The sequence below is a fragment of the Copidosoma floridanum genome, unplaced genomic scaffold (genome assembly GCF_036245765.1).
Source record: "Copidosoma floridanum isolate Cflo_tuat_1 unplaced genomic scaffold, Cflo_Japanese_pri ptg000017l, whole genome shotgun sequence".
Taxonomy (NCBI): domain Eukaryota; kingdom Metazoa; phylum Arthropoda; class Insecta; order Hymenoptera; family Encyrtidae; genus Copidosoma; species Copidosoma floridanum.
Window position 1 is genome coordinate 10,803,396 of NW_028321894.1, and position 21,541 is coordinate 10,824,936.

Sequence of the window (21,541 nt, forward strand, 5' to 3'; positions counted from 1 at the left end):
TTTTCTCTTAACTAGTTTTTGACAATAAAAATGAAATGATCATGACAAAAAAGTTAAATAAACTTGATTTTTTTAAGTATACTTTTTTATTTAACTTCAAGGTTTAAAGTATTAAGTATTTGTTACTTTCGAAATGGTTTTAATTAGGTTATTAAAAATGCATGCTCAGTGATACTAATAATTTCCGTTTAACTTATTCATTTTACGAACATTATACTGATTTTTTTAAGTCCTTAAGACTTGACTTAGTACTTCCTATATTAATGCCTGGATTCTTAAAGTTTTTTAAAGTATGTAGTACATAAACAATGTAATATTAAAAGTTTTCGCAACTGTGCTATGTAATGTGCCTTGTTGGTGATAATGCGAATTTTGACTAAGCAAGCAAACAACAACAAAGCTTTCACAAATGTGACTGAATTGGATAAAATTGAAACGAAAACCCTGACCATTTTACGTGTTAAAAAATACGTGCAAAAATTGAGCACCATTCTATTATATAAGAAAGCATCGCGTGGCGAAGACTAAAACTAAAAGCTTAGCCTACCAAAAAGAAACTCATGGAGCATGATCTTTTTATTTTTTACTACCACAGTGTTTAAAATACATATTAGTCTACCTATTTAAATTTCTCTAGCTGTGAAATTTAAGTAATCAATGTAAGGATACATAGCTGATCTGTCACTTAATGTATTAAGTATTAATTAACGTAGACACTGCTGTTCAAATCTCCATAAATATCCCATTATTTTTCCGATGCAAAATATTGTACACATTTGAAGCATTAAAATTTTTTTTTCTAACTCGTCTTCTTCCAACTGTGGGCATTGTCAAAATTTTTTCGAAGCTCTAAGAAAAGCTGTTTTTTGCCAACTTCAATAAATTGTTATATATTAATTTGTTTGCAAGACAATTAAATGCTTAATTGCACTAACACGAACCAGTTTACTAAACTTCTTCTTCACTCAAGTTGCCAGCAAACGTAATTCCCTGGATATTACTAGGGGGTCCTTTTTGGCCTGCCATTGTAGCACCAGAGAAGTAAGAAAAAGTCCAAAACGAATTGAAGCGTTGAAGCTAGTTGTAATGCTCTTTCCTAACGTCTACTTGTATGACGAGCCAGAAAAGTTGGCGTCCAAAACACCCTTTGTCTGTTAATCTTAGTTGTCTTAGTAGTCCGAGGTGAAGATTGGTTTGTTTCACTAGCCTTCTAAGGAGCTTGCTGTATGCACAAGTTTGTTCCTCTTTTACAGCTTTACTATAAAGTTTGCCAAGCACATACCAAAAAGAGAATTAGTTATTAATAACTGAATGCTTAGAGTCAAGGGTAATAAAGGGTCAATCATTGACGTAGGCTCTGAGCCTCGTGACAAACACCACTGTTCGTAAATTTTACCAGTGTATGACTAACTGGGTTTGAAATTGGCAAGCTTTATTTAGTTTATTAGTCAACAAGTCGTCGTAAAAAATTGCTTTAAAATATTAGTGGAAAAAATTTTAAGTAAATTCATTAGTATGATAATTCAACGTTAAATGACTCAAGAAGAAAAAAAAGGATGAGATTGATGGTGCTTCAGTAAGCGTATGTGTTGATAATGGCCCCGAAAGAGTTAATATTGATACTTTTAGTCAGAGACTGATGATATTTCTAGAAAATGTATATAACCAAACTTCTTAAAATTATTCTCGTACCTTGTTGTTATAGTAAGAGATGCTTTAGCAGCCCTAGTTTAGTCACAGTGGTCACCCGTAAGGGCTAAAGCTGGTTGTGCTCTGGTCAGATAACTTCAGATATTATGCCAAGATTTTTGATGTTCAGAACTACTTCTCTCGTATTATTGGGTTTGTTGATAGTACAGGGTGAGAGTCAACATAGTTGGCTTGCTTATTGCAGACTGTCAGAGCGTAGTTGGTTGACACCCAACTACACAACTAACATTTCTTATTTTAATAAACTGTTAGTGTATAGCTACAGAAATCATTATCCTGCTCGGAAATACTATTACCAAGCTCACTGACTTTGATTGTAAGTGACTTCGATTTTATGTCGATGTTACTTAGTGACTCTGGCTGGGGTAAATTCCATATTTAGCGTTTTTTGTAAGACTTTGATTTTGTCTATTGCAGTTATAAATTTTTTTTTTAAGAAATTGAATATGCATATACTGTTGAGAAAGTGTCAAAAATTAGTATTCAGAACCTCAGAGAATTTGGTTTAGTAGATTTCTTGGTTAAAGATAAGAAGCTTTTCTTAAACTTTGCTTTAAATGTCAACTCAACAATGAAAACTGAAAATATGAAGTAATTAATTTCACTATTAAAAGAAATGAACGATATTTTTGTATTCTATACACATTCAGACAGAAGTTTTAATAGGGTCAAAGATATTCATATTTGCATTAAATGTAGAGAGAAAACTAAAATAATGACAGAGCTTTGAAGAAAATACAAACATGTTTTATTCAAATTTGAACTTATATATTTAGATTATAAAAATAACGATTAAATAATAGCATTCCTGAAACTGTGCAAAACATTTAGCAAATAAAAATATCATCTTGGGTTCAAAGAATAATGAATTTTAAAATGTTTAAAAAGAAATTTATATGTTAATACTTTTTATATGACGATTTCTTGAACTACTGTGTAGCGAAATAGCCATTACAAAAATTTTTTTTCAATTTAATCCTTAATTTTGACCATTTTGCCGCACAACAGTACATTAAATTATCTCATCAACTTGTAGTACGAAAAAAGTTTTGAACAAACATACTATAAGATTGTTATTTTTTTGATGCACTGTATCTAAATGTGTAAAAATTTTTATTTTCAAATGAGTTAGCGTGTTTAAGCAGTAGATACACTAGAAAAATTCCAGCGCAATATTCATAACATTACACCTCTTTTTTTATGACAACGTATCTGTTTGTTTAAAGCTATAGCTCTCTAAAAAGTTTTACATAGTTGTGCACAGCTTTTTTTTTAGTTTGTTAGTTGGAAAGCGTGTTTTTTCTAATTCATTGAAGAAGCCCTAATTATACACTGATATTTATAATACATGACTCATTAGTATAACCTCTCTAGATTAATTAATCTTTATTACCTTTTTTCAGAACATTTGTTTGTGGTACACTTTCCTAACCCCTACCGAACAGTTAAAAGCTCGTTTGTCTTTTTAAAGAAAAATTTTTTTTTTAAACCGGGTGTGGGACTCTCGTTCTGCCCACCGCTAGCCTTAACCCCTCTTTGAGTTGTCATAGCTCTTCATTCTTCTCTTGGCGTGTGATGGTGGCATATATTAACATGCTTACTTTTGCTAGCACTTATCTATAGGTAAAGTCCAGAAGCCTGTTAATAAAGTTCCATAGTAGGTCCTCGTTATCAGACCTCAATGTACCTTGGACAAAGAGGAACGCCTCTATGATAATATGTTATCCCCTGACCTTTCTTTCTGTTTGTTGCTCGTTTCCAGTAGGGGCATGTGTCTAGTCCTTTAAAAAAAGTAAGACTACCATGACCGGTCCTCAGCATTCAACCTTAAACTCTTTATAAATGCTTCCTAGCCTTGAAACTTTGACGATTAATAATGTCATAACTGATCCCTGGTATTGAACCTTAGATAGTTAATAAAATCGTGAAGAATAACTGGTCTTCAGTCCCTCCAGCCACAGACCTTAGGCCGTGAATCAAAGTCTGATGTTCTATCGTAGCTCCATTTAATCTCGCACTGAACACACTCAATAAGCCCCATTATCTAGAGCTGGCTGTTTATCATGTTGGTTACGAGCTATTCTCAGGAGTGTTCGTTTAACTAGCAACATGCCCTTGGTCGAACTTTTTTCCTTAGCTATGCTGGGGTATTTATTTATTATGAATGTCAAAAGAATAGGGACAACTTTCACTGTACACTACTCATAAACTGATAGAGAGAACAAAGATGAGAAAGAATTACGTGTGGATCTCAAGGCCTTGAAAAATAATTTATTTCACCATGACTGCTTCTCAGCTTAAACATTAGATTGTCGATATTGTTTCTCTTCTATCCACTGATCTGTCATGACTTATTCCATGTCTTCTCCTGAAATGACTAGAGTTGCTATGACTGGTCTATAGCCTTAAGCCTTGGGTAGAAGGAAAGATTTTCTTCCTATAGACAGAGTTAAACTTAATTGTTTTAGGAATATGAGAAAGGTTACATTCTCCTTGTTGCAGAATTATTTTGAGATTTTAATTAAATAGCTTACAAATTTGAGTCTTTTATCTTTACCACAATTTTTCAGATTCCTTTAACATAGGTAGATTCAAATTAGAAATAGGCACTTCAACTAAGTTCCAATCCCAGTAATGCTTTGAATAGGTGGAACATAGAGGATCCGGGAGGTAGCTTAGCCTTATATGATGGAATATACATATATTTAGAGTCTGTCTACTGTCTTAAGAAATTTTAATTTATTTAAGAGTATGTTATATGCTTATATTTATGTCAAGTGGCACTTGGGGTAAGTGAAGTGAATGGCGTAACACTCTTTGAATAAGGAGGATGTTGATAGAAATGATAGATGATTATATCCACACAAATATAAAACAACTTTAAAAATTTTTCTTTAAGGATACATCATGCATGGTAAAGTGTGCTAGAGTCGCAAAGCTAAATACCTGTTATAATACATAAGTTGAAATAACCAAAGACTGTCTGACGTCTTAACCAGATATAACAATTGCAAACGTATACATGGTTACAAAGTGAATTTTATTTATAAGACTGTGATACACATTTTGATTTATTGAATCCCCCCACAACTTGTCCACCTCGTGTATTTAAATTATACACTTGAATTTAAAAATTTTGAAATTATTATAAATAAGTAAAGTGTGGCATTTCTAGGCAGTTCCCAGCAGTTCCAAACTTATACAATCCTCTAATGTATGGCTATAAAGGATTACTCCAAGATCTGTTTTTATTTTGTTGAACTAATACGTTGCTAAGCTATGTTTATTAATTCATCATGGTACTGAAAAAAGTTTATGGATAGGAATTGAAATCGTAAACGTGCTCTTGAGATTGAATGCGACTACCTTTTTGTTATAGTAGCTATCAAGGTGGTTCATTTAGCAGAGTTGTGCATGGTTTATATAATAGTAATGGTACAATTCATCGAGAAGTATGAAGTATTTTAACTTTAATAGATAAACAGCGCACTTTATGTAGTTAGATGAGTTACCGTAATATAATGTGCGTACTTTGAGAACTAAATTCTTCTATATTATGGATTAAATATTTACCTGCTTATCTGGTAGCTCACTATATTTCTAAACACAGAAGGTTATTTACAGCGTCTTATCAGGTAGTTGCAGGTGACTTATAAAAAACTTAATAGGAAGTTGGGTGAACTTTTGTACCCTGGCTTACTGGACTGATTAAATGACTAACTCACAGTATATGCTTCCTCTCCACAAAGCCTATGATGTTATGGTAGAGACAGAGCCCTTAAAATAAAGTAAGGTTACCTTAATTACTGTTTAAAATATTGTATATGTACCTTTCTGAATTTCTATTGCTCACTTAGACTAAAGAGCACAGAGGTCTACCTCAAAATGTTTCATTTACAAGTATTTTTTCTTACCTCTAGACATCTTATTTTTTTAAATGATGTTAGTATGATGACTTCACATAGTAAAAGTGTGATCACTTATTGACTTCCTGCAAACGTCTTCAAATCCCATGTTTATGACACATAACTTGTAAAAAAAGCATTAAACGTGTCCTTAAGACTAAATTTTATGCTTATCAGCACGAAGTTGGCACACATTCTAGTGTATACGAATAATTTTACCAAAAGCAACTTATCTTTTTTTGATATATTTATTCATAAAAGCATTTATAAAAAGTGCATTATTCTAAACAATAATCACTTTTATACTCCATGTTATCTTTACAGGTATTTATTTATTTTGAATTATAAATAAATTTTAATAATTTCAAGGTAAAACACTACAGCCACCAACTTTAATGTCATATTATTATATTTCTTATGGCCTTTAGTAGTCTTAAACATACTTTGCATACTTTCTTAAAAAGCTATAGCAGAGTTGCAGGAGATCTCTATTAATTTATTAAGTATATGACTAAAACTTTCCATTGTTAAAGTGAGAACTTTTTAAGGTGGGCCTCCGTTGGAAAGCGAAACGGTAAAACCGTATGTACGTACATAGAAATATATATTGCACCTCTGTGGTGCCAAAGTCTCATCGTCTACTTTAGGATTCCGGTACACATATAGTCAGCATGTAGTGTTATGCATATACCTTTTTTTTTTTTAAGAACAAAGTTCTTTATGTCGCGTACTCGATGGGCTGGAATTTTTAAACCGACAGATTTTTTTTTTTAAAACAGAAGTGGTTTACCCCAAGTCTCTTCCTCTTAAGTTTCCCCCCTTACCCTGCCCCCTCACCAACTGTTCTCTACACACGTCTCCCCCCCACTATATATGTGTGTATCACCAACCGTGCCGTGTTACTCTTCTGCACACCTTTGCCCACCATCCCCCTTCACACTCCCAAGCAATTAATTTTTAACAAATTTCAATTTTATTTTCTCACAATGACCTTTCTTTAACTTGGAAATTTTTTCTTTCACAAATTTTAAGAAAAAAAAAAACAAAAAAAAAAAACACTTTCCACTGCAGAGATTTGAGCCCTCAACCTCCTGCATATGAGTCCAGTACCTTACTCACTCTGCTACGAGCGCTGCCGACTATAAAAACTCGGTTTCCTGTACTTATCGTGTGGTTCGTAAATATAATATTTCATTTTTACGTGCATTCACTGAAAATACATTTTATTCATAATAAATTGCGTGTTTGTTTTCTAAACAATACATCGGAAAAAAAAAAAAAAAAAAAAAAAATTTAATTAGCATAAGTATGGTTATGTAAATTAAATATAATAAGGCGCGTTATTACGCATCAAATATTTGTATTTTATGCATCAAATGCATAAAATACCGACTGATTTTTATTAAACCTGAGGTTTTTTTGGCATTGCAGTAGTGCTAATAACTACCGTTATAAATAAATTATTTTATAAAAAATAAATTAAATATGAAAAAAAAAGAAATGCAATACGAAAAAATAAAATATAAAAAAAAAAAATAATGAAATGAAATGAAATATGAACAAATAAAATGTAATTTAAAAAAACAATAAAATGAAATGAAACGAAATATAAAAAAAAACGAGAAAGAACAAAAACAAACAAAGGGAACGAAAAGTATAAGATTAACTAGAAAAATTAACAAATTAATGAAATAAAGGGAATACAAAAAAATTAAAATAAAAAGAAAAATAAAAAGAAATGAAACAAAAGGAATACAAAAAAAAAAAAAAAAGTAATAAAATTTAAAAAAAAAGAAACAAAAATATTGAAAAAAAAAAATGAAAAAAATGGAAACTAAACGAAATAAAATTAAACAAGAAATGACAACAAAAAATTGAATAAATAAACAAAACATAAAGGAAATTAAAACAAAAAACCAGAGGGGATAAATGGGTCATGGGACCCTAGTAAAAACAAAGTTCTTTAAACATGACATGAGTATAAAAACACAATTTCTCAGGTAACAAGGGGTCGCCAGACCCGTAGGAAAAACGGAGCTCTATAAACGTTAGTACTGCAGTCATGTAGTTCACTAAACAAAAACTTAAAAAACGAATAAAAAAAAAAATAAATAAAAAGAAAGCTCAGTACTCACGATGGTTAAACTTCGTGAGTACTGTATTTATGAACGACGTTCTCACGAAGATCAACCATCGTGAGTACTAAACTATTTTCTATTTTTTTTATTTATTGGTTTTTTAAGTTTTTGTTTAGTGAACTACATGAATGCAGTACTAACGTTTATAGAGCTTTGTTCTTTCTACGGATCTGGCAACCCGCTTAACATGTGCTGTTCTAGCAACTAAACATTTTTTTACGAAAAGTTCCAGCCTAGTTATATATGTACGAAGCGTAATTAAGTAAACAACTGACACAATAAAGATTATGTGATTCCAAATAGATTGCTATCTTAAAATATAAGTAATCATGGATTTAATCAAAAGAAATTAAAAAAAATGAGGCATACGCTTTTGTTTCCTATGTTAAGAGCACAGGCAAAAATCTACTGCTGATATTTTGAGGTTAAGCGCGAATTTTAGATAAACATTTCTACGAACTTTTATATGGTGTACAATGATCTAAAATTTCAAATCAGTACTGAGTTTGCCTCAATAAACAGTATTAGCAAATAATTGTGTAAAATTTAAGCAGCATTAATAAATATCAACTTGACATCACACCTTTGACTCAGAAGCCATGAAAGAACTATCTTAACGTTATATAACTGTTTCCATAATTTTTCCTCTTCTTTTCCTGAAGGTACATCGAAAACATCAATAATTTAGATTACGTTTTTTAATAACTCTACGCCTTACTATTTGTGTGTTGCAATATTTTTAATCGCTTTAGTTATTGTGTAGAACCCGTAATTTTTGCTCTACCTTGCTTCCTTTTGAAGATATGGTGTATTTTGTAACATTTAGATATTCTGCTGTATTATAAAAATCTGTTTAAGTAATACTAGCTATCTGCTAGCAGATGCATCGATCTGCCATTCATGCAAAAATTATTTGTAAATTTGCTTTATAAAATATTAATATCAAGTACTGTATATAGTATGATTATTAACTACTTTATCTTATACGAATGCACCTAGGCAAACATGTACACAGTTACACACTTGCACAGTAAAAGAAAAAAGTACAGACACATACACTCATCATAGATGGACACTTTCATGGTTGCACTTATAAATCTGTTTCTGCAAAGAATTTACACACACATTTATACGTGCATTTGTACACAATACATTGTGTACGTGGACACTGCACATAGTAACATACTACAGCATGGCATCACGGCAATAGGTATGTGCATAAGTAAGCAAGTGGTGGCTCAGTCGGCTAGGTCGTGGATTGGCACGCGGGAGACCGTGGTTCAATTCCCGGCCATTGCGACTTATGGGGCAAGTACCTCTGTGATCTTTCATATGTGCTTTTTCACCACGCAATGCTCCTCGACGAGGGTTTAGTCAACCTTCTCGCAGCATAATTGCCTAATTTCCCTCTACCCCCCTCCCAGTAATGGGAGGCCTCCCATCCCTCTTTCTTTCTTTCTCCAAAGTGCTAAGTGCCCATAGTAGTGCCCTTGTTTAAGGAGGTGGACGTTAAGCACTATAATATAAAAAAAAAATGAATAGAATATAAAGGAAATTAGAACAACAAACCAGAGGGGATAAATGGGTCATGGGACCCATGGTAAGAACAAAGTTCTTTAAACATGACATGAGTATAAAAACACAATTTCTTAGGTAACAAGGGGGTTGATAGATCCGTAAAAAGAACGAAGCTCTATAAACGTTAGTACTGCATTCATGTAGCTCACTAAACAATAAACTTGAAACTGTATTTAGTACTGTATTTATGCACGACGTTCTCACGAAAATCAACCATCGCGAGTACTGAACTATTTTTTAATTTTTTATTTTTTTATTCGTTTTTCAAGTTTTTGTTTAGTGAAATACATGAATGCAGTTCTAACGTTTATAGAGCTTCGTTCTTTTTACGGATCTGGCAACCCCCTTGTTACCTGAAAAATTGTTTTTTTTATACTTATGACATGTTTAAAGAACTTCGTTCTTACCATGGGTCCCATTACCCATTTATCCCCCCTGGTTTGTTGTTCTAATTCCCTTTATATTTTATTCGTTCATTTTTTTTTCTATTATAGTGTTTACGTCCAGCTCCTTTAACAAGGGCACTACTATGGGCACTTAGCACTTTGGAGAAAGAAAGGAAGAGGGATGGGAGGCCTCCCATTACTGGGAGGGGGGTAGGGGGAAATAAGGCGATTTCGCTGCGAGGAGGTTGCCTAAACCCTCCTCGAGGAGCATTGCGTGCTGAAAAAGCACATATGAAAAATCACAGAGGTACTTGCCCGATAAGTCGCACTGGCCGGAAGTCGAACCACGGTCTCTCGCGTGCCAATCCACGACCTAGCCGACTGAGCCACCGCGCGCTCACTTAGGCACATACCCATTGCCGTAATGCCATGTTGTAGTGTGTTACTGTGTGCAGTGTCCACGTACACAATGTATTGTGTACAAATGCACGTATAAATGTGTGTGTAACTTCTTTGCAGAAACAGATTTATAAGTGCAACCATGAAAGTGTCCATCTATGATGAGTGTATGTGTCTGTACTTTTTTCTTTTACTGTGCAAGTGTGTAACTGTGTACATGTTTGCCTAGGTGCATTCGTATAAGATAAAGTAGTTAATAATCATACTATATACAGTACTTGATATTAATATTTTATAAAGCAAATTTACAAATAATTTTTGCATGAATGGCAGATCGATGCATCTGCTAGCAGATAGCTAGTATTACTTAAACAGATTTTTATAATACAGCAGAATATCTAAATGTTACAAAATACACCATATCTTCAAAAGGAAGCAAGGTAGAGCAAAAATTACGGGTTCTACACAATAACTAAAGCGATTAAAAATATTGCAACACACAAATAGTAAGGCGTAGAGTTATTAAAAAACGTAATCTAAATTATTGATGTTTTCGATGTACCTTCAGGAAAAGAAGAGGAAAAATTATGGAAACAGTTATATAACGTTAAGATAGTTCTTTCATGGCTTCTGAGTCAAAGGTGTGATGTCAAGTTGATATTTATTAATGCTGCTTAAATTTTACACAATTATTTGCTAATACTGTTTATTGAGGCAAACTCAGTACTGACTTGAAATTTTAGATCATTATACACCATATAAAAGTTCGTAGGAATGATTATCTAAAATTCGCGCTTAACCTCAAAATACCAGCAGTAGATGTTTACCTATGCTTTTAACATAGGTAACAAAAGCGTATGCCTTATTTTTTTAAATATCTTTTGATTAAATCCATGATTACTTATATTTCAAGATAGCAATCTATTTGGAATCACATAATCTTTGTTGTGTCAGTTGTTTACTTAATAACGCTTCGTAAATAAATAACTAGGCTACAATTTTCCGTAAAAAAATGTTTAGTTGCTAGAACAGCACACGTTAAGAATTTAATTTTTATTTATCATTTTTTTGCGTTTATATTTATTAACCTACTCTAAAATTTTCAGGGGTAGTGAATTGTAACTTAATAAATGGTTTCTCAAGATCTTATGCCATTTTATCTGTAATCATTCCACAAAAGAACCACCTTAAGTACAGAATAATAACAATGCAGAAATGATTTTTCATGATCATGCGTGCTCATTACCTTTTAATATTACAAAATACGCCTTGTCCTTACAACTTACCAAGATAAAACAAAAATAAAAAAGTTCTGCAGGTTTTCAAGTGTAAAAAAAAAGCGTGGCACACAAAAAGAGAGGTGTTGAGTTATAGTAAGACAAAACTTTAAATTTCAGTATTTTTAATATTTTTTTATAAAACCAAGATGGAAGATTTTTGAAAAAGTTACAGCATATTTGGAAAATTATTACAAATATGTAGGATATATTTCTCTAAATTTACACAAGAATAACCTTAAAAATTATTTAAAAAACGTAAATTGCAGACAAACAGGTAGATGAACCAAACACAACTACTTACGTGTTTTCGTTTCCATTCCTACTTACAACTTCTTACTTCTGCGGTAAGTTCTCACATATGACGCAACCAATTTTTTTTTTCAATAAACTTTTTAGGGATTTGTGTGTGTGTGTGTGCGTGCGCATGTGTGTGTCATCCATAAAAACTTGTTCAATAAAAATTGATTTCTTAACTTGACCCTTTACCACCTGCCACTGCCTTCCTCACGATTTTTCTTCTGTTTTAATGCATTTCTATTATTGGCGTAAAATGGATAAAAAGGATAGATTATAAACAAGCCTGCACTAAGCATCTAAACTAGTGTTAGTAACAATACAGGGGCACTTTTTATGATAAGATTAATGAGTAAGGATTTTTTTTATAATGTGAAATATTAGGCAAAAAAATTTTTAAATCTTAGCTGTTTATTTTTTAATTCCAGGTCAATAAGCTTACTAAAGTGTGAATGTTGCCCATATATTTTTGGAACTACTAAATAGTAAAAAATTTGTACAAAAAAAATAACTGCAAATGTGTTGAATTAAACGTAGCAAATATCGTTGTAAAGAAAACATTTTCTACGCCACGTAAGAGAGCGAACATACGGTCAAATTATACGTTGGATTATTTATCTATGACCGAAAATAAAAAAAAAACAATATATTGACGGCTTTATTCACATGTGTACAACCCGGAGCACAATGACATTTGAAAATATTTCAGAAAAAAACTCTCAAAAAGAAGTCCATTTAAGAGGTATGTTAATAAGGTTAATATAAAAATAACGAACAAATTTTAACATCATACAAATAATTATCAGCAGTAATCGTTATAACCGATACATAATTTACTCACTTTTTCCAAGTACAAAAGAAACTATTGTAAAAGAAAGATTAAATTTTAATGTGTTCTTACTTGTCAATATATTAAACTTCTTCTATAAATTACAAATAAAACAAATCAAAAATGAATCTGATAAATAATAACGTATATTGTGAGAAAATTCTAAGTAGTATGCAACACATTTTTTAGAACGAAGTTCTTTATGTCACGTGCTTTGGGGGCTGAAATTAAAAAAAGACGGATTTCTATAAAACAAAAGTAGTTTACTTAAAGCCTCTTCCTCCTTGAGAAAAAAAAAAAAAAAAAAAAAAAATTATTTTTAACCATACAACCTTTTGATTGATAGCCAAGCACTTTTACCGCACGACTATCAAGGTGTTATGATTACTGTAATTCTTATCCCTAGATTTAGTATGCTACTTAAACACAGTATTAAATTATGTAATTGTTTAATTGACCTTACAAATAATAAATATATTTTATGAATAATGAATTAAAAGAATAAAAAGTTTAATTAGCAGAAATATGGTTATGTAGATAAAATCAGATGAGGCGCGTCATTACGCAACAAATTTTAATATTTTATGCATTGAATGCATAAACTACCGACCAATTTCTTTTTTCACCTAAGCTTTTTTACAATAGAATAATGCAAATAATTACTGATATAATTAAATTATTTGATAAATGAAAAAATCATTAAAACAAGCATAGAAAACAGAGTTGCAAAATGTATCAATAGTTTAAAAAGGCGCTTATTTAAAATGAGATCATCTAATTATGTTAAAATGTCACAAAATTATATAAATATAATAATTCATTAAATTAATAATAAATAAATTATGACAAATCATAATATATGTATATATCGTGTTATATATGATTTTGATGGTTTTTAGGGCGCTTAGTCAAATATTGATAAACGAATAATGTCAAAATGTAGAATAATTGTCAAATGATTTCAACAAATCTGTTAATAATTTACGTAGTACCGTTTTATACGTATATATCGAGTTACCTATAATTTTAATGGTTTGTCAGGAGACCTATTTCCAACTTAATAAGCACATTATGTTAAAATGTTAAATAATCATACTAACAATTAATTTATTTATTAATAATTTGTGTGAGATCATTACATATATATATAGTTTTTGAGTTACATGTTGTTTTAATGGTTTTTATGGCCGCTTTTTTTAAACTTAATAAACAATCAAAGGCTGAGTGTCGTTAAATAATTATGTAAATAATCCCCATACCAATATTTATATATATATATATGGGTATGAAGATTAATACATATAATTATTAGAGATGTATTATTATGTAGTCACATTATGTCTTAAATGGCCTATCAAAGTTGAAATAAGCACCCTCAGAAACCATTAAAATCATATGTGACAGTGTATATCTATAAATATATATGTACATACAGGTATATACATATTTGTTTATAGATAGTAACTGATGCGGACTTCACGTGCTTCTAACATTCATATATGTATATATGTGTACATATGTGTATATATATATATGTATATATGTATGTAGTTATCTAGGTGAGGCATTTTACACAACTCCCACAGCCCCTCTACAGACCTCTTAGCATTTCTTTCCAACACTCTCTACTGCCAAGTTACCGATAATCTTTAATCTTATTGTATCTGTTTCATTTTACTACGTCTCATTTTTTAGGGCAATGTAAAAAGACACGATTTAATACTTAGACGTAAAATGAGAAATAACGCTTCATAAATCCTATTTAACATTCTTACGCTGGCATTGATTCGTCCTCAGATAAATAAGCCACGCAAAATAAAACTGAAGCAGAGTAGTTAGGATTTTTTTTTGTTGTTGTGAAAAATCGAAATTCTGATTAAATGTATTATCATCGTTTTGTATCTTTTTAAATTTTTAATGGTGTCAACAACGCCAGTAATCTTCATGACATTTTTAAACGGACCATTCTAGATATTTTACAGTTTCTGACTCTTTCCTTTGGTTGTTTGTGGATTATGTAACCAAAGTTCTTGTCCTTCCAAAAAGTTGACTTTTTTTGCTCGTTTATTGCAATGAGTCTTAATTTAGCTCACAACTACGGTGGTTGTTATCAAGTCGTAGATTTCCGCCATCTTCTTTCTCAGATTTGATCATAAGTTTTTGGGGACGAAACTTTAATACGATCATCTGGAGGAGGTCCTCTCATGAGATTCAGTGGAAGTCGAAGATCATCACCAGTGCACATCTCAGCTGAAGAGAATCCTGTCATCGTTTGTTTGGAAGATCAGTAAGCTTATAAGAATAGCAAGATTAAAAAATATCAATCCGTTGCATTGACACTTGCAAATTGAAGTTCGTAGTTAGAAATCGTCTGATTTTGGCTCACAGGCGTTCCACCTGACCATTTAATCGTTGGTTTTAAGGTGTAGTAGGTGTTTCCTTAATTTCTGAAGAATCTGCTTATTCTTTTCGTCAACAAAAATGAAAGTTTTTTCCTTGATTAGTATGCTTTTTTTAAGGCACACCATAGTGACGAACTACTTTATTAACAAACATTTCAGTTTTTTTTGTCCTTATTTTTAATAAGGGTAATGCTTCTACTCATTGGATATTCATCACGACAATTAGATATTTGTTTCCTATTAAACAAGTAGGAAATGGACCTTTAACATTCACCTAGAGTCTTCCAAAAAGTACTCCCCAGTTATAAGCTTCCATTTAACTACTTCCTTTATCTTATGGGGTCCTTTTTAAAACACAAATTATACATGTATGAACCCAATTCTCATCACCCTTTTTTCAACTGGCCCCAGTTGAATCAGTTTCTAATTTTGTCCAGTGTCTTGATAATTTTCAATTGTTCTTCTATATATCAGGTGTGTGCTTTTTGTAGAACTTTATTTTTCTTCGTTTTTGGAACCACTAATTATAAGGTCTTGTTCTTCAAGTTCGGTAAAATCCATTCTTTACGTAAAACTCTATTCATAATAACGAGTAAGTCCCATTGACTACAGTAAGCTTTTGTGAGTTTGTCTTTCGATACAATTTGCTGCTTATCTAATTGAGTGTCAGTCTTTTTGTTGTTGATAATTATTTTCAATGCTTTATCTTCCATTGGATGTTTTACCAGTTGAATCCTGTTTCTTTAACAAAAACGATTTGTCTTATTCTCTTATCCTCTGCTTCGGACTTTTCCTAAAACCCTATATCACTGCAGAATTAGTAGTGCCCTGTTGCAGAACTTCTCTTCACATGGTTGTCTTGATAATATATTTGCATTTCCGCAAATTGTTCCTTTTTTAATGAAAAATCTTGATCTAGTAATGACCTTATAATCCAACCTGTCTAGCTAGCTGGTCATCCAGAAATTGTTATAAGAATAGCTTAATTAAGGCGGAATGGTCCATTTTAATTACGAATTTCTCTCCAGATAAATAACAATTAAAATGGTTTACTGACTTAATAGTTGTTAATAACGCCTAACAAGTTGCACAATATTTTTTCCGATGGACTGTGCACTTAAGTACAAGAAGCTATAACTTTTTTTCATTTTTTTCATTCTAAGATAAAATAAAATCACTGACATGATTTGATGCATCGGTATCCAAGATTAAAGTTTAACCTAATCTCAGAAAAGCTAAAATAGGAGATGTTAATAGACCCTTGAACTTTTAAAATACTTCTTGACTTATTGAAGACCAATTAAACCACTTTTTTTTAAGTCAAACGATTGAGGGGTTAACCAATATCTGAAAAGCCTCTTATAAACTGTCTTTATTACGAACAAAATCCTTAAGCTTGAAGTCGTTTTTTTTTTTGTTTTTAGAATCAGCCATTCTAAAACAGTCTTAATTATTTTTGTATCTGTCTTTATTTTGTTTGAATGACCAAGAAATGAAATTTTTCTTTAAAAAAAATTTTTTTTCTTATCATTCATTCGAAGATTGGCTCTTTAAAATTAGACAACTACCATATTCTGATTAACTAACATTTCTTCAAACAAATTCGTTAACACTATAATGTCATCTAAGTAAACTAAATTAATATTTTACAACATTTTTTTGAGTACTTTTTCCATATGTAGCTCAAAAGTTTCTGGCGCATTACATAATCTAAATAGCATGACTAAGCCACTATCCTTGTTTAATAGAGAAAACTGCGATTTCTATATCTTTATTTTTCAACTCAACTTGCCAGTCGCCACTCTTTAAATAACATGTAGAGAACCACGGTTTTTCTGATAACTTATGAAATAAGAGTGTTAACTTTTTCTTGTAAATGAACAGATACTCTCCTCAGTGGCTGCCTAATTGGTCTTGCTTCTTTTTCAAAGTATATCTGAGTATATTTTATACTCAACCTACTCACATTCTCTTAAGACATTTTGTCTTCAAAATATCTATACATTTATGTGGTAAATCTGCAAACTTTTATTTTCGGTTTTAATTTAACTTTTCAGAATTTCGCTAAAAAACACCATGTTAATTAACTGGAACGATGTCATTTAAGTTCATTATCTGTTTAACAGGGAAGTCATCTTCATCCTGCAAATCTATTGCGTCAAATATCTACCTATGAAATATTTCTGTTAAATCTATCTTATCAAATGAATCACTTCCAAGAATACAATTGTCAACTATTTTCGTTACGTATACGAATATTTTCACATCTTATTTTTCTAGAAACACAAATGCTTGAAACCTTAACATTACAGAAATATTTTAACCTGCTTGATACTTTAGTCTCGCAGAATTAAGGGAAACTTTAATAGCCACTGAATTAACAAATTTTAAATTTATAATGGTCTTGTGAGAAGCACAATCTTGTACCAAATCACAAATTTTATTATTTTATTGATGTTATAGTCAAAGGAAAAAGTGTTTAACATTTATATAATTTCTTTTTACAATTGGTTTTGTTGAGTACCTATTATTTCAATATTTTAGTTATTTAGGTTCATATTAGAGACAAAACTTAGATTATATTCTCTTACATAGAAGAGATTTTTCAGGTTTACTTTTATACAGTCTCTCACGTTCTTTTAATCTGATTGTAAGTTTTCGTGGACTTTGGCCTACATAAGTTTTGTAACATTATTGACATTTTATTAATGAAACGAAGTGTGTTTTTCATCCTGTGTCTAAGATGACTTTTTCTAATTTTATAATTAAAGGTAATTTGTTTTACATTCTGCTTATTACACTGAAATTTGTAGATTCGAAGAAATAAATGCACTTAGAAGCAATAGTTTGATGGTAAGATATAATTATAGGCGATTTTATTGATTGCTTACTAAAGATTTGTTGATTTTTATGACTATAACAGAATTTTAAATCTATTTTTTATTACATTGGGAATATAATCTTTCGGATAATAGTTTTCAGATAACATATGACGCAGGTACAGGATAATCTTATTTTTAAATTTATCATCATAGAGTCTCAAAATTCTGTTAATCATATTTGTAACGATGTCTCTTTTTACTAACATCGGGTAGTGTATGTGGTAGTTTAATACACGATTAGTACTGCTAGGTTTCTTGTACTTATCAAGAGAACAATTTTTGTTGTCATGTCTTATAATTAACATGTCTGAAAAAAGTCAAGAGCCGTCAACTTATTTCTCCACTGTAAATTGCATGAAACTATTGTTCCTATTTAATGTATTCAGAATATTCCGTAGGTCTGTTTTTTGAACTATTGCTAAGACGTTATTAACATTACGTCCGTACTAAAAAATGTTATACTTTTGCTTAGACAATACAGACTCGACAACCTGTTCTAAAGTTATATCAGTAAACACTAGACTCAGACATCCTCTATAGGACACTTGATGGTTTACCTAAAATAAGTCTTATTAAATCACACACAAGTCAAGGCAAGCACCACCTCTATACTCTATAAACTCATCCATAGTCAAGCCACTATCATTTTGTAAATATTTCCACTTATTTTCCGAACGTCTTATAATAAAATCATAAGGTAAGTTGGTGTACAGAGACACAACATCTAAAAATACCAGACAGAACGCCTTTAGTATTTTAATATTAATAAGACTTTTTAAATTGTTAGAATTTTTGACAGTCAGTTTAGGTTTTGAAATGTGTTACGTTATCAATTTGAGCATAAATTTATCTAGACAATAAGTTGGTGACTCCATTAATAAGACTGGGCAGTATGTTAAGTATGGGTACTTTAAGAATTCCATATACCCTCGACAAAGAAGTGTTGTCAACCATATTTTTTAAGATGCAACAGAATATAACTGAGTTTTGTTTTTTTCATAAATATAAATAATAAAAATATTTAAAAAATAAGTACTCAAGGAAACAAATTCTAAAAAAATATCATAAAAATGTTGAACACTTTTTTTTTGACCATAGCATCAATAGAATAAATAATTTAGATAAATATTCTGACACGTGTGAATGTACCATTTCTTAGTTTAACAGGAAACAATCAAATACTTATACTTTAAGTCGAAACTAACAAAAATATATTAATCTGTACTAATATACTTCTTGCAGCTTTATTAACACTCACACATTTATACACAGTTTCACTTATAGCTATATCATCATACTTGTTCGCTAATGTACACATAAACATAAGGTCCACGTATCTTCTGATCTTATTGCCCGTTTGTCTGTCAGTGTAAGCCGTGTACCTACAGTTCGTGATAAAAAAAATTTTTATTTATAAGATGCTTCAGGTCTTTTTAAGATGTTTTGCTTTTGTGTATAAAATAAAACTATTGGTCTATAGTTAGTATGGTTTTTGCGTAAAAAAGTGAAAGGTAGAACCCATATTGTATCTTCACCCTTATTTTATTTGATATTTTATATACAATAAGCTAATGTATATGTTAATGTGTTCATAGTGTAATGGTGTTTGTAAGTTTGAGGATTCAGCACCTATGTTCAAGGGGGGAAGGCAGAGAGAAGAAGGGGGGGGCTCTGCGATAAACCGCCGAAAGTTGGGCAGCTGGTCGCTTGCGCTCTGATTTTAAAGATAGAAGTTAATTGAGCCTGGCAGAGTCCTACACCCACACCAACCGCAGGGAGACATGACGTCAGAGACTTTAGCCACAGATTTAAAGAGAAAACCGTGTTCTGGTTGATCTCCTAGAGGACCAGGAAAAGCAGCTCGAGGCCCAACCAACGTAACAACCATAAGGGACGGACCTTTTCCCTGCATAGTCAAGGAGATCCCTGGCAGAGTACTACGCCCAAGACGTCAACTAAAACCAGCCTGCTTGGGCTGTAAAAAAGGTACTGTTTCCTCTGTCTGTCTGCACTGCCGCTCCCCCCCCCCCAAAAAAAAAACAAAATATGTTAACGCCCTGACCAAGAAACACAAGAAACCGCGCTGTTAGAGTGTGCGATATCCCGGCTTACTTTGTATTCATTAGAATTTTTCAACTTATATTTAATGTGACGCGTCCAAATAATTGACTAAGGATAAATTTTGTTAGCCGTATTGTAACTATAACTTAGAAATTTATTTATGAATTAACCAGGTGAAGTGTGTAATATAATCTGTTAACGTTTATTTTCCATGCGTTCTCACCAAAGTCCCTATACCAAGATTCTCTTAAATTTCTTTACAATCAAATAAGATATCCTTATCATACCACACTTACTATATATTTTGTTATCACATCCCCTATTTAATTACAATAGTCTTGAAAAAATCTTTGCGATAAGACAAAATTCTGGCAAGTATATCAATAAGAAAACTCTTTTAACTACTTTAATAATATAGCTATCCGATCAATGTCAAATAATAGATAACTAGGTTAATTACACCACAAAAGTTTCAAAACAAATGTTAAATATTGAAATAGATGATAAACACAGCTACAAAAACTGTTGAGATAGAGAAAAAAAGATTTATTTTCTTATTCAAGCCTTTTTTGTCGAAACAAACCATTTATGATCTCACTAATGTTTTACACCACTAAAACAGTTTTTATTTCCGAAACCATAAAAAAAAGTTAATACAAAAGTACAACATTATTTATAATCCTCAGTACAAAATATAAAAACTCTAGAATAGTTAAAGCAACCATGACTTACGTCACTGTTTAAGACCAGGGTGGCCCGTTGAGAACTTTCATAAGAGTAGAATATTTAATGCTTATAGAAATACAGAACATATCAATAAAGTCATCAACTTAAATAATAATAACATACCACACAAAATTTCTTATATATTATCTTTAGAGCAAAATTTTTACTACACCAATATGAACCTTAACAAGGAAGTTTTGTTTTAAGTTATTAAAGGTTCTAAGGTTAGTATAATTTTTAATGGCTTTGACGATCATTGGAGTCATGAACTGAGAAAAGCTATTACAAAAAATGTTGGCTAAATGGTGTACCAATAATAATAGATCCTCATATATCAACAAACAGATACAAAACAATATCTCTCTCAATAAATGGTTTAGAAAAATTAATAATGACCTTTCAGTAAAAAATCTAAAAAAGGTGGTGCTCTTTTATTCTAAGTAGATCTAAATGTATTAAGAGAGTGGAATCATGTTTAATGGACCAACCACAATACAATAAGCTTGATGTTGACCCTAAAGCTGACATAAGAAACTTAACATACACGTTGTTGAAAAAGTAAGATCAGCGGAGTATTTTTGATGATGTGCATAGACCAACAAGTTTTGTCTCTATGGTTGACAACACTTCTACGTGAAGGGCACATGAAATTCTAAAAGTACATATAGATAACACACTGGCCAGACTTATTGTCTTATAAATAGTGTTGCCTGCTTATTTTCTTAATACATTCATCTTTTAATCAATAACAAAACATACCCAAAATCTAAACTTACTGTCAAACATTCCTATGATGTAAGAAACTGTCTTTTTAAAACTGAATACCTTAGAAGTTCTGTCTTATTTTATTATGTGGTGTCTCTGTACACCAACATACCCTATGATCTCATCATGAGAGTTTTGAAAAATAAGTGGAAACATTTACAAAATAGTATTAGCTTGTCTATGAAT

The 21,541-nt window shown here is 31.2% G+C and overlaps 1 protein-coding gene across 1 annotated transcript in view; it reads right to left on the reverse strand.

Moving 5' to 3' along the window:
* LOC106639240 (glutamate receptor ionotropic, kainate 2) overlaps nucleotides 1–21,541 on the reverse strand; it is a 1,100,929-nt gene that overhangs the window by 318,876 nt on the left and 760,512 nt on the right. The gene's annotated exons all lie outside the window — the stretch shown is intronic.